Raw genomic sequence first — 15242 nt, 5'->3', positions numbered from 1 at the left:
AGTTCTAAATTACTTGTGTTAGAGGCTGGATAAAAATACATCATGAACGTAATTCTTATATAGCGCAGTGATATAATTATTTAACTTCGTGCACTGTGTAGTTCTAAATTACTTGTGTTAGACTGGATAAAATCATCAACATAGTTCTTATATAAAGCAGTGATATAATTATTTAACTTCGTATGCTATGTAGTTCTAAATTACTTGTGTTAGAGACTGGATAAAACTACATCATGAACGTAATTCTTATATAGCGCAGTGATATAATTATTTAACTTCGTGTACTATGTAGTTCTAAATTACTTGTGTTAGAGACTGGATAAAAATACATCATCAACGTAATTCTTATATAGAGCAGTGATATAATTATTTAACTTCGTGCACTGTGTAGTTCTAAATTACTTGTGTTAGACTGGATAAAATCATCAACATAGTTCTTATATAAAGCAGTGATAAAATTATTTAACTTCGTATGCTATGTAGTTCTAAATTGCTTGTGTTAGAGACTGGATAAAAATACATCATGAACGTAATTCTTATATAGCGCAGTGATATAATTATTTAACTTCGTGTACTATGTAGTTCTAAATTACTTGTGTTAGAGACTGGATAAAAATACATCATGAACGTAATTCTTATATAGAGCAGTGTTATAATTATTTAACTTCGTGCACTGTGTAGTTCTAAATTACTTGTGTTAGACTGGATAAAATCATCAACATAGTTCTTATATAAAGCAGTGATATAATTATTTAACTTCGTATGCTATGTAGTTCTAAATTACTTGTGTTAGAGACTGGATAAAAATACATCATGAACGTAATTCTTATATAGCGCAGTGATATAATTATTTAACTTCGTGTACTATGTAGTTCTAAATTACTTGTGTTAGAGACTGGATAAAAATACATCATGAACGTAATTCTTATATAGAGCAGTGATATAATTATTTAACTTCGTGCACTGTGTAGTTCTAAATTACTTGTGTTAGACTGGATAAAATCATCAACATAGTTCTTATATAAAGCAGTGATATAATTATTTAACTTCGTATACTGTGTAGTTCTAAATTGCTTGTGTTAGAGACTGGATAAAAATACATCATGAACGTAATTCTTATATAGAGCAGTGTTATAATTATTTAACTTCGTGCACTGTGTAGTTCTAAATTACTTGTGTTAGACTGGATAAAATCATCAACATAATTCTTATATAGAGCAGTGATATAATTATTTAACTTCGTGTGCTGTGTAGTTCTAAATTACTTGTGTTGAGACTGGATAAAAATACATCATCAACATAATTCTTATATAGAGCAGTGATATAATTTTTTAACTTCGTGTACTATGTAGTTCTAAATTACTTGTGTTAGAGGCTGGATAAAAATACATCATGAACGTAATTCTTATATAGCGCAGTGATATAATTATTTAACTTCGTGTACTATGTAGTTCTAAATTACTTGTGTTGAGACTGGATAAAAATACATCATCAACATAATTCTTATATAGAGCAGTGATATAATTTTTTAACTTCGTGTACTATGTAGTTCTAAATTACTTGTGTTAGAGACTGGATAAAAATACATCATGAACGTAATTCTTATATAGCGCAGTGATATAATTATTTAACTTCGTGTACTATGTAGTTCTAAATTACTTGTGTTAGAGACTGGATAAAAATACATCATGAACGTAATTCTTATATAGAGCAGTGATATAATTATTTAACTTCGTGCACTGTGTAGTTCTAAATTACTTGTGTTAGACTGGATAAAATCATCAACATAGTTCTTATATAAAGCAGTGATATAATTATTTAACTTCGTATACTGTGTAGTTCTAAATTGCTTGTGTTAGAGACTGGTTAAAAATACATCATCAACATAATTCTTATATAGCGCAGTGATATAATTATTTAACTTCGTGTACTATGTAGTTCTAAATTACTTGTGTTGAGACTGGATAAAAATACATCATCAACATAATTCTTATATAGAGCAGTGATATAATTTTTTAACTTCGTGTACTATGTAGTTCTAAATTACTTGTGTTAGAGACTGGATAAAAATACATCATGAACGTAATTCTTATATAGCGCAGTGATATAATTATTTAACTTCGTGTACTATGTAGTTCTAAATTACTTGTGTTAGAGACTGGATAAAAATACATCATGAACGTAATTCTTATATAGAGCAGTGATATAATTATTTAACTTCGTGCACTGTGTAGTTCTAAATTACTTGTGTTAGACTGGATAAAATCATCAACATAATTCTTATATAAAGCAGTGATATAATTATTTAACTTCGTATACTGTGTAGTTCTAAATTGCTTGTGTTAGAGACTGGTTAAAAATACATCATCAACATAATTCTTATATAGAGCAGTGATATAATTATTTAACTTCGTGTGCTGTGTAGTTCTAAATTACTTGTGTTGAGACTGGATAAAAATACATCATCAACATAATTCTTATATAGAGCAGTGATATAATTTTTTAACTTCGTGTACTATGTAGTTCTAAATTACTTGTGTTAGATTCTGGATAAAAATACATCATGAACGTAATTCTTATATAGCGCAGTGATATAATTATTTAACTTCGTGCACTGTGTAGTTCTAAATTACTTGTGTTAGACTGGATAAAATCATCAACATAGTTCTTATATAAAGCAGTGATATAATTATTTAACTTCGTATGCTATGTAGTTCTAAATTACTTGTGTTAGAGACTGGATAAAACTACATCATGAACGTAATTCTTATATAGCGCAGTGATATAATTTTTTAACTTCGTGTACTATGTAGTTCTAAATTACTTGTGTTAGAGGCTGGATAAAAATACATCATGAACGTAATTCTTATATAGCGCAGTGATATAATTATTTAACTTCGTGCACTGTGTAGTTCTAAATTACTTGTGTTAGACTGGATAAAATCATCAACATAGTTCTTATATAAAGCAGTGATATAATTATTTAACTTCGTATGCTATGTAGTTCTAAATTACTTGTGTTAGAGACTGGATAAAACTACATCATGAACGTAATTCTTATATAGCGCAGTGATATAATTATTTAACTTCGTGTACTATGTAGTTCTAAATTACTTGTGTTAGAGACTGGATAAAAATACATCATCAACGTAATTCTTATATAGAGCAGTGATATAATTATTTAACTTCGTGCACTGTGTAGTTCTAAATTACTTGTGTTAGACTGGATAAAATCATCAACATAGTTCTTATATAAAGCAGTGATATAATTATTTAACTTCGTATGCTATGTAGTTCTAAATTGCTTGTGTTAGAGACTGGATAAAAATACATCATGAACGTAATTCTTATATAGCGCAGTGATATAATTATTTAACTTCGTGTACTATGTAGTTCTAAATTACTTGTGTTAGAGACTGGATAAAAATACATCATGAACGTAATTCTTATATAGAGCAGTGATATAATTATTTAACTTCGTGCACTGTGTAGTTCTAAATTACTTGTGTTAGACTGGATAAAATCATCAACATAGTTCTTATATAAAGCAGTGATATAATTATTTAACTTCGTATGCTATGTAGTTCTAAATTACTTGTGTTAGAGACTGGATAAAAATACATCATGAACGTAATTCTTATATAGCGCAGTGATATAATTATTTAACTTCGTGTACTATGTAGTTCTAAATTACTTGTGTTAGAGACTGGATAAAAATACATCATGAACGTAATTCTTATATAGAGCAGTGATATAATTATTTAACTTCGTGCACTGTGTAGTTCTAAATTACTTGTGTTAGACTGGATAAAATCATCAACATAGTTCTTATATAAAGCAGTGATATAATTATTTAACTTCGTATACTGTGTAGTTCTAAATTGCTTGTGTTAGAGACTGGTTAAAAATACATCATCAACATAATTCTTATATAGAGCAGTGATATAATTATTTAACTTCGTGTGCTGTGTAGTTCTAAATTACTTGTGTTGAGACTGGATAAAAATACATCATCAACATAATTCTTATATAGAGCAGTGATATAATTTTTTAACTTCGTGTACTATGTAGTTCTAAATTACTTGTGTTAGAGGCTGGATAAAAATACATCATGAACGTAATTCTTATATAGCGCAGTGATATAATTATTTAACTTCGTGTACTATGTAGTTCTAAATTACTTGTGTTGAGACTGGATAAAAATACATCATCAACATAATTCTTATATAGAGCAGTGATATAATTTTTTAACTTCGTGTACTATGTAGTTCTAAATTACTTGTGTTAGAGACTGGATAAAAATACATCATGAACGTAATTCTTATATAGCGCAGTGATATAATTATTTAACTTCGTGTACTATGTAGTTCTAAATTACTTGTGTTAGAGACTGGATAAAAATACATCATGAACGTAATTCTTATATAGAGCAGTGATATAATTATTTAACTTCGTGCACTGTGTAGTTCTAAATTACTTGTGTTAGACTGGATAAAATCATCAACATAGTTCTTATATAAAGCAGTGATATAATTATTTAACTTCGTATACTGTGTAGTTCTAAATTGCTTGTGTTAGAGACTGGTTAAAAATACATCATCAACATAATTCTTATATAGAGCAGTGATATAATTATTTAACTTCGTGTGCTGTGTAGTTCTAAATTACTTGTGTTGAGACTGGATAAAAATACATCATCAACATAATTCTTATATAGAGCAGTGATATAATTTTTTAACTTCGTGTACTATGTAGTTCTAAATTACTTGTGTTAGAGGCTGGATAAAAATACATCATGAACGTAATTCTTATATAGCGCAGTGATATAATTATTTAACTTCGTGCACTGTGTAGTTCTAAATTACTTGTGTTAGACTGGATAAAATCATCAACATAGTTCTTATATAAAGCAGTGATATAATTATTTAACTTCGTATGCTATGTAGTTCTAAATTACTTGTGTTAGAGACTGGATAAAACTACATCATGAACGTAATTCTTATATAGCGCAGTGATATAATTATTTAACTTCGTGTACTATGTAGTTCTAAATTACTTGTGTTAGAGACTGGATAAAAATACATCATCAACGTAATTCTTATATAGAGCAGTGATATAATTATTTAACTTCGTGCACTGTGTAGTTCTAAATTACTTGTGTTAGACTGGATAAAATCATCAACATAGTTCTTATATAAAGCAGTGATATAATTATTTAACTTCGTATGCTATGTAGTTCTAAATTGCTTGTGTTAGAGACTGGATAAAAATACATCATGAACGTAATTCTTATATAGCGCAGTGATATAATTATTTAACTTCGTGTACTATGTAGTTCTAAATTACTTGTGTTAGAGACTGGATAAAAATACATCATGAACGTAATTCTTATATAGAGCAGTGATATAATTATTTAACTTCGTGCACTGTGTAGTTCTAAATTACTTGTGTTAGACTGGATAAAATCATCAACATAGTTCTTATATAAAGCAGTGATATAATTATTTAACTTCGTATGCTATGTAGTTCTAAATTACTTGTGTTAGAGACTGGATAAAAATACATCATGAACGTAATTCTTATATAGCGCAGTGATATAATTATTTAACTTCGTGTACTATGTAGTTCTAAATTACTTGTGTTAGAGACTGGATAAAAATACATCATGAACGTAATTCTTATATAGAGCAGTGATATAATTATTTAACTTCGTGCACTGTGTAGTTCTAAATTACTTGTGTTAGACTGGATAAAATCATCAACATAGTTCTTATATAAAGCAGTGATATAATTATTTAACTTCGTATACTGTGTAGTTCTAAATTGCTTGTGTTAGAGACTGGTTAAAAATACATCATCAACATAATTCTTATATAGAGCAGTGATATAATTATTTAACTTCGTGTGCTGTGTAGTTCTAAATTACTTGTGTTGAGACTGGATAAAAATACATCATCAACATAATTCTTATATAGAGCAGTGATATAATTATTTAACTTCGTGTACTGTGTAGTTCTAAGTTACTTGTGTTAGAGACTAGGGGCAAAATGAATAAAACTACATTAGCAACATAATTCTTGATATAGCGTAGTGCCTTAATTTTTTTAACTTCTTTAAACAGTTTTAAATTACTTGTGTTAGAGACTATGAGCAAAAGGAGTAAAATATTAATTATCAACGTAATTCTTGAAACGAAGCAACATAATTTTCAACAGTTTTAAAGATTTAAATAAAATGTTTAATAATTATTTAATTCTTTATATGCAAGAGATGAAGACTGAAGATTATTACTTACGATGTTGAGGATTGCCTCAAACTTTCAAAACTGTCTGTATTGCGATAATTAATTTTGTTGTCATTTTCTCTGAAGGAGCCGGGCCACGGAAGCCCCTGATACAGTTGTGTGTGCAAAAAAAGTATGGGGTATATTTTGAGCTATATAAGCTAAGGAAAGAAAATGCGAATAAAGCACAAATTAATAGAAATGTGCAAAATGTCATTTGTATACTTTCAATTATGCTGTATTCCCTTTTTTTTTCTTCTTTGCTTTATAGCTGTGTGTACTACAATCAAAAACCAATAATAAATAGATGAAAATGTCTGCCTAATAGAAAAAATATAGGAAAAATTCGGATTTGCCTACCGTATACAACTGATCTGAGAAACAAATGTTATAAATTCTATATTCTTCACTGTGTATTTTCATATTTGAAGACCTTACACGCATTTTCGCATGCACAATATTTGCTTGGATTTAATCAGAAGAGGGATTATTTAAGGGGAAAATGATGAATTGTTTAATTTGCAGTGTAGCAAAGTTGAATCCTACGTCCCATAGTGCTAGTTTTTGCTTTCGAAAACCAACCTTAAGTAGAAAGTTTCCCAGAACGTTGGAAAAAGCACTAGAAATGAGTGGGTCAATCTTACCTTTTTCCTGCAAGTGCTACGAAAACACGAAACCTTTCCGATCCTGAAAATCTCTCCTTCTCGCTCCCGTGAAAATGACGGGGTGAGGTTTCGCCCTCTATTTCTCGCTCCCGTGATATTTCCGGGCTAGAGTGTTCAGTAGTAACGCGCCAATAAGAATAAAACTAATACATTTCTTCTGCCCGGATAACATTTCATTTCTCATTTTACGCACATATTTTTCTAGTTAGTTTATTTTAAACTATATGTCAGCACTAATAAAATGCGTGTATTTGGCAAAATAGGCACTTTTATGACCGTTTTCTTGAAAATTGACCGATCGTTAAGGGGTTAAGTATCAAAATTAGTCATACCTCATCTGAATAAAGTACGAAATCGAAAATTTATCGTAACAAGATAAACTACTAGTCAGTGAGTACAGATGAAGTAATTTAACCCTTTTCGTCCCAGATTTTTTTTTTTTTTTTTTTTAATAACAGTTATAAAAGATGTGACTGTCTACCCAGGATAATTATGTTCTTCCCAAAAATTAGGTTCCCTTGGCTCCAAAAAACTATTATACTCTTTTTTACCTTTTTTTTTTTTTAAATTTTGTTTAATTTCCCTTTTTAGTTTTGTGTTAAAACACACATGCACAACATTTGATTTTTTTTTATTAATGCTTAGTAGTATTCAGACCTTTTCATCCTTTCATTTAACCAACTTAAAACAAATAAAAAAATTTTTTTTTACTAATAGAACTTCTTTTTAAGCTTTTTTTTTCTCATTTCAAACCTAAATAACAATTGCATTAAAATATTTTTTAAGAAAATGTGATTTTACTTCATTTAGTTATGGTTTATAAATAATATAATTATCTACCAATAGCAATAAGCAACTAAAATTAATTTTAAAGTTACGGTTTATTGTATTTGTATTGTAATAATTTTAAATAACTCACTTTATCAAGTTCTTTCATATTTTGATAAATTTGATAAGATTAAAAAGCAAATTCTTTTATTATAATTGCAGTTTATAACAATCGATCAACAGGATATTTTGGAAATCGTAATTTATTATCAAAACAAAAATCATTATAAAAATTATTATTTTTTTAGTAATTTTTATTCTGTTCGTTTGTTACTGTTTAATTGTAAATTATTATTTTGTTTTGATAATACTAAATTATTATCAAAACAAACATGCAGAATTTCGAATAAATTTTAATGGAATTTAAATGAATTTTAATTTTAACCCATCGTTAATTGTTACTTTTCAAGATACTTCATAATTAGAAATAAATTAAATAATTGTTATTTTTTATTCTATTTTTATTTATAACAAATATCCATTGCCTAAGTAAACATTGAAATAACATTCTAATTCGCGTATTTTTCCAAACCCAAATTAGATTTTACCATTTATTATAACATTCAATGCATTTTCCTCGTTACCAAATATAACTATGTAATAAAAGGTAAATATAACTGTGTAATAAATTGTATATTTAGCTATCTAATAAAATGTAAATTCTAATTTTATTAAAAACAAAAAATTTCAAACCGAATATGTGAAAGATATCTTTTGTTCGTAATAGGAATAGTAATTGAAATGAATTGAATATGTTACTTATTCACATTGAGTTATTTAAACCTTTCTGAAGTTATATTTCTTTTTTAAAAATGGCATTAATTTTATTCCATTTTCAATAAATGGCTAAATTGATTCTATATTTCACATGCGAAAGAAATAGAGTGGCAGTTTATTTTTTAGCTTGAAGACGAGAATTTTTTTTTTTTTTTTTTTTTTTTTTTTTTTTTGAAACATAAATGTTTTTTTACTTAATCTTTTCCAATTTTCTGTGAAATTTCCAATTTTTCTTTTGAAAATTACTTTACTTTTTCTTTCCAGGTTTATTAGAAAATTATAATCTATTCTCAGAAAATGGTGCATAAAAGCACCATTTTTATAAATATTTTTTTATTAGCACTGTGATGAATATTTTTCATTATTTTTATTTTCCTGCTATTGTCCAGGGTTCTGAAGACATCTATAAACTAGAAGTAATTCAACTGAACTGAACACTTTTGGTTGAGACATTTTTAAACTACGCTGGTTTCTAAATTTGAGAGGGTTATTAATTAATTCGACTTTTTGAAAATGTATAATTATTCCATTTGAAGATTAATCATATATTTTTATAATGGATTTAAGTTGCAAGTTCAGTAAATAAAACGAATTTCATAAAATAAGAAAACCTAACTTGCTAAACAAACTAAACTTTTATTGGAAACTAACTCGCTTTTGCGTTATATAGAGTGGAAAACCACGAAACCCCCAATGTTAACCCGAGGCAAGGAGATTCTATCCCATGATCCATCTACCACTCATGATATTTTACGTCAGCTTTGAGGTCGGTACGATATGGTGCAGAATTCGTATTAACCAGACACCGCCAGGAATCAACCTGGTCAACCACATTAGGAGGCGAACGCATTATCCCCTAAGCCCCACGGTTCTCATGGTAATAATTTTATTTTATTTTATAACCGTCGTCGAACTGCCGATCCAATTTTTGAATTTACGACAACCAATGCTCAACTTCGTAGCTTTGTAATTTTGTACTCAATTCAGAGGACAAAGGAACTGCTGTACCAAGCAGTGGGAGAAATTTGCCTTCGAGGAGGACTTATTGCTGGAACTATAAGCAATAAGTCCTCCACGAAGGCAAATTTCTGCCTTTGCGTTACATGGAGAGGAAAATCTCGAAACCCTAAAACGGCTATCCTGACAACAAGGGGGTTCTTAACCCGAGATCCATGCCCCCACTGAGAATATTTTTCGTCAGCACTGTGTTCAGTGAAACCGAATGCGAAATTCCCATCGTCCAGCCACCTCTGGGATTCGAACCCTGAAACCTCCGACCTAACCCGAAATGTCCATCTTTTCCTTGTTGGTTATAAAATGTCAGTTTTTATTTTAAAATGATTCCATTTTTTATTCAGGGCATAAAATGAATTTCACTTTTGTAACTTATAAATAGCAATCTTTTATGTTTCAGTATGCTTAATGCAGAAAGAAAAGATAAATAATCCTCGTAACTATTTCATCATCGCTCAAATATATTTTATCATAATATAATCGGGATAAATTACGAACTTTATTTCAATGTTTTCTTCAAATTTAAAATTCAGCGAATGTGTCGTATAAAACTTAAGGTTGAAAATCTAAAATGAACATTAGACTGCCGAAACAAGAAATCTTTCAAAAACATAAGCATGATATTTGCTTCTTCAAAATTCTTCCAATTTTCCAGAAGATTTAAAATATCATCGATATTTCTCTGCGCTTTCATTCATATTAATATGAGTCCAAATATATTTCGTTGGGGAAAAAATCTACATCTATGCATTATGTATGATGAAAGGCATCTCAGTTCTGCCTCTCTTAGTTAAGTTTTTTTTCATATCTTTTCTTTTTGATGTTTAACAGTCTTTCGTTTCCAATTTTACATATTTCTCGCTTGAAAAGGAACCCAAGAAACAAAAGAAGCGGTTTCTTGGGAAAAAAAGTATAAGGAAATATAGTCCTAAAACGATCCCGGATTTGATTTAATTTTTTGGAAAAGTTTTAAAATATTTTCTCTCTTGCAACGAATAAAAGAAACTCATTAATAAATTTACCGGGTCGCCATCTTTTCGATGCCTTGCCGCGCTGGGATTCCTAATTACCTAAAAGAATTATGTAAATTAATAAGCTACGATGAATTCTGTAATTAAAATCGTTAAAAGTTTTTAATAAATTTAGTCTGTTATGTCATTAAGTTTCCGGGATGCATTTTAAAGCTTAATTTATCATTTATTTTGTTTTTTTGTTGATCTTGAACATTGCATCTATAATTATTTACTTTTACGTTGTGTCTTTAAACCTGGTAACGAATCTGCTCTTACAGATTAATGTATTGTTATTTAAATATTATTTGTATTAAGCATTTATATTAATTGCTTGTATTATTTTTTTTATTCCAGATCAAATGGCAGACGTTTTTCTTCTTTTTAATGGTAAGATAATGTTTTATTTTCTTTGAAATAACACACTTATATGTTAGAGTTGCCTTTGAACAACTCCATAATTTTTGAAGTTAATTATGTTTGTGATGCCTTAAAACAAATAACTTTGCAATAAAAACTTAAAGTATTTATAATTACAAATTTTGTATTGAATATTTATATTTTATCCATTTAAATTTTAAATTTCATTCTTTTGTTGTTTTGTACATACTATCTTTTAATTCATTTATAGCAGTGGTTACCCACTGGCGGCCCGTGGGCCACGTCCGGCCCGCGAAACCTTTTTTTTTGGTGGCACGCGAATCAAAATATATTAGTTGTTATCTTTTTGGGGACAATTTTCTTAAATTTTTTTTATGGTTTTAAAATACTTTTCTTTCGTTAAAAAAAGCCTAATTTCTTCGCTTCTGTGAAATTTAACATACCAACGGTGCAAAAAAAAAAAATAATTCTCAGGTAAAAATCTACTTCTTATTTTGATTTGTAATTCCATACTTTTGTTTTGTACAACTTGATAAAATCTGATTGTAATATTTAATGTTCCTTCAAACATAAAAGAGTCTGATATAAAATTTTGGTAAAGTTGCGGCCCACCATTCGACTGGTGTTTTAAATAGCGGCCCCCGGCCTCATGTAAGTTGGAAACCCCTGATTTGTAACATAAAGACGTAACTTTTAATATAAAAATGCATTTTAAAAATTTTAATCCGAGATAACAGAGGATATTATAAAAAAGGCTGGTATTAAATTTTGGGTCGAATGTTCCAAACAAAACGGTACTGCAAACGCAACATTTCCTTACTAAATTTAGCTTCAATATCTCTTTTACTTCGATAAAGTGTTCAATTTTAAGTGTTTATCGCAATTTCATAAATTTTAACGAAATTTTGTGACTATATAAAAAGCAATGAATTTCAAAACGAAATGTATTCATTATGTTATTAAATTTTAAAAAAATGAGTGAGGAAAAATATATATATAAAGGGGACACCGGTATCCCATCAGTGTCAAAGGGTTAAACTTGATAATGCAATGTAATAATTCAACAAAACAATTTAACAACTTAGATAGGGTGTTAAATTGAATGGAAGCGTCGTTCATTTTAAAAACATAGTAAGGTTTCTGCGATTTTCCACCCTATTATGATTCTACGCCGACTACCTATATTATGGATACCTATATTATCGATACTCATATTATGGATTGCTCAATATTTAATCGATTTTTCTGAGAGCATAAATAAGATGCTCCTTGTTATAAAATTTCTGTAAATTGATAAAGCTGATAAATAAATGCTCCTTTTAAATAAATATAAATTTAAATTTAAAAAATATCTTGTAAGTATATAAAAAAAAAGACATTCTCAATGTTTGTGAAAAAATCTTTATTTTGTGAATAAAGAGCGCAAACCCAGAGGGATTGGCGGGAAAAAGAAGATGCTGAATTCAAGAGAGAGAGAGAGAGAAAGAAACAGGGCGCTATCCCCCCGGGCGCAATCTCCAGTGTAATCCATCAATTTACGCAACACTACCTTCTGACCAAGGGATCAGGTCCAGGATTGTTTGTTTCGCAAGGGGCATGACCCCCTACTTTCCCACCCACTGGAAGAAAGATGGAAGGATGTTTGTAACCAAGGGGCTGATACTGGCGGTTTCTCCTGCTTCTCCTTTTTTTTTTTTTTTTTTTTTAAGGGGATGTTTCTAGTGAAGAAAGGGGAGGTTGGAAGATTTAGGAAGAAAATTCCTTTGGTTGAAAGGCAAAAGATAAAAGTCCTGCTATAGCTTTATAGTAGGATTTGCGAATGTTTTTAACATTTAAAACGATGGCATTGAAACTTAGTTGTAAGTTCGAAATATTCTGGGAGATTTTTGCGGAAATAATTTTAACAGTTTTTTTGTTGTTTTATTGAATTTTTTTGAAAAAAACTTATTTGAAAATTTTTATATTATACAACAATTTGGTAAAATTGTATTTTATCGTGAAATAAATGTAACCATTTTTTATCAGTTTATTATTCTAACTTAAATTTCCATTAAATATGAATTATTACTATTTTTATTGTTTTTGTTTGAAGTTTTTTTATCCGCTTTTCAAGATTTTTTTACAGTGGAATAATTAAATCATACTTATTCTTTCAATAGTACTGCTTGAGCGGTGGTGGTTCAAGGGATAATGTGCTCACCTCCCAATGAGGAAACCTGAGTTCAAAACTCAGCGATGACTGGTTGATACGAATTCCGCACCCGGCTCTCTCCCTCAGTGCTGACGTAAAATGTTCTCAATGGTGGATGGATCATAGGTTAGAGTCCCCTTGCCATCAGGCTAGTCGTGGGAGGTTTTCATGGTTCTCCGCATCGTGTAACGCAAACGTGGGTTAGTTCCGTCAAAAAAAGTCCTACACGAAGGCATATTTCTCCCAACCAAGAGTTAACTTGTTTTCTGGATTGGGTTCAAAATTACAAGGCTACTGAGTTGAACTTGTTGAACAGTTGTAAATTCAATAATTGGATCGGCTGTTCTTCGACAGTTATAAAATAAAATAGTACTACTTAAAGTTTATTTTTATTATTTTTTTAAGTTATTTTATTTTTTCTTATGTTTATTTTTATTTTATTTAGTTTTTCTTATGTTTATTTTAATTTTATTTTCGTTTAAATTATCTATTCGCTTTTTAAAATATTTTTACGTTGAAATAAGTAAATCATAATAATTCCTTTAATAATACTAATTTAAGTTTATTTTTGTTAATTTTTAGCTTTTCTGCTGAATACCATTTTGTACATTTCTTTTAGAAAAATACTAAATAAAAGCTAAGAAATATACTTGAATTGTAAAAGAATTCATTGAGAATTGATTCATCGAAATAGATTTTTATTCGGTAATTTTTTTAATTCATGAGGTAAAAAACTCAATTAACTGTGCCTATGCACAAATATCGTCTGCGATTATAAACGTGAGAGCTACTTAAAATAAATAAATGATAATGAATATAAAATCTGATTATCAGCATGCAAAAAGAAGAAGAAAAATGGAAATTAGACCTCGTGCCTGTTAACACCCAAAATCATATCAAAGATTTTGCTTTATTAAATTTTGTTTCAATTGACTGTAATTAGTGTATACCTCAGTGGTAGACGGATCGTGGGTTAGAGTCCCCTAACCCTCAGACTTACTGTGGGAGGTTTTGTTGTTTCTCTCTGCATGTAACGCCAATGTGGGTTGGTGAAATCAAAAACTCCTCCGCTAAGGAAAATTTATCCCAATACTTGATCCAAAAGTACCTTTGTCTTCTGGATTGGTTCCGAAATTACAAGGCTACGGATTTGAGCATTGTTTGTCGTAAATTCAAAATTGGGTCGGCTATTTTCACGACGATGATAAAATGAAATTAAAATTACTATGCTTTTTTTTTCTTTCTATTTCATTGTTTACAGCACCAGCTTTTTTTTCTGAATTTCAATACGACATTACTTTTTTCATTATTTTAAAAATTCCTGAAAAAATCCCTTAAAATTAAAGCAATAATAAATTATCTTAAAATTATTGAATTAAATTAATTCAAAAGAACATCCATGATATCAATAATATTCTAATTCATTCGAAATTTACCAACGAAAAACGCAGTTTGTTTAACCTTATTTTTAACGAAACCTTGCGGCTAATAGAAAGTTTACTTTATCTTAAGTATTCGATTAACAATGTATTATTTGAAAGGTCTCTTATCCTCGAACTGGCTGGGTGAATTGTGTTTAAAAAATCCATATCTCGATATATTAAGTCAAATTTATTGTCATTCCCTCTCTATAACCCTTAAATAAACATGACATCAATTTACACTTTCAGATCAAAATTTATTGTGTCACTCTTCCATTTGTCGCCAACGAAAAAGGAAATATTTATCTTGTGTAATCAAAATAGTGTTTTTGACAACGAAATATCATATTGAAGAAAATCAAATATTTTTCTTTTCGAGCAAAATTCCCAGTATCGTTTCGGAGCATTGTTTGTTTTCTTTGCTTGAATAAAATATAAGAGACTAAAAATACTTTTATATGAAAGGAAATTTTTCCCATTGTTTCATTGTAATAGAATTTTAGTGTATATCTCTTACGTGTTTTGATATTATCGTAATTTTAGATTTAAAATATATTGAAAAATGACAAATTAGTAGATTATTTAAGACGCGGAAAAGATTTTGTATTGAAGATTTTTTTTCTTCAAATTTGTACAATTTGAAAGCTTATGTATCTTCCACCTATGTAGAAG

The 15242-nt window shown here is 28.9% G+C and overlaps 1 long non-coding RNA gene across 3 annotated transcripts in view; it reads left to right on the top strand.

Annotated features, from left to right (window-relative positions):
* LOC139425001 (uncharacterized) overlaps positions 1-15242 on the top strand; it is a 168263-nt gene that overhangs the window by 121491 nt on the left and 31530 nt on the right. For 2 of the 3 annotated variants that reach the window (XR_015431392.1, XR_011636152.2), the window contains exon 5: positions 10935-10967. This is a non-coding gene — a long non-coding RNA (uncharacterized LOC139425001). Of the gene's footprint in view, positions 1-10934; positions 11423-15242 lie in introns of those variants that run through there. The other variant, XR_015431391.1, reaches the window with a different exon arrangement.

The sequence above is a fragment of the Parasteatoda tepidariorum genome, chromosome 2 (assembly GCF_982258835.1).
Source record: "Parasteatoda tepidariorum strain Cologne lab strain chromosome 2, Ptep-v5.0, whole genome shotgun sequence".
Taxonomy (NCBI): domain Eukaryota; kingdom Metazoa; phylum Arthropoda; class Arachnida; order Araneae; family Theridiidae; genus Parasteatoda; species Parasteatoda tepidariorum.
The sequence above is the reverse complement of the archived record's forward strand: the minus strand, read 5'-3'. Positions and strand labels throughout refer to the sequence as shown.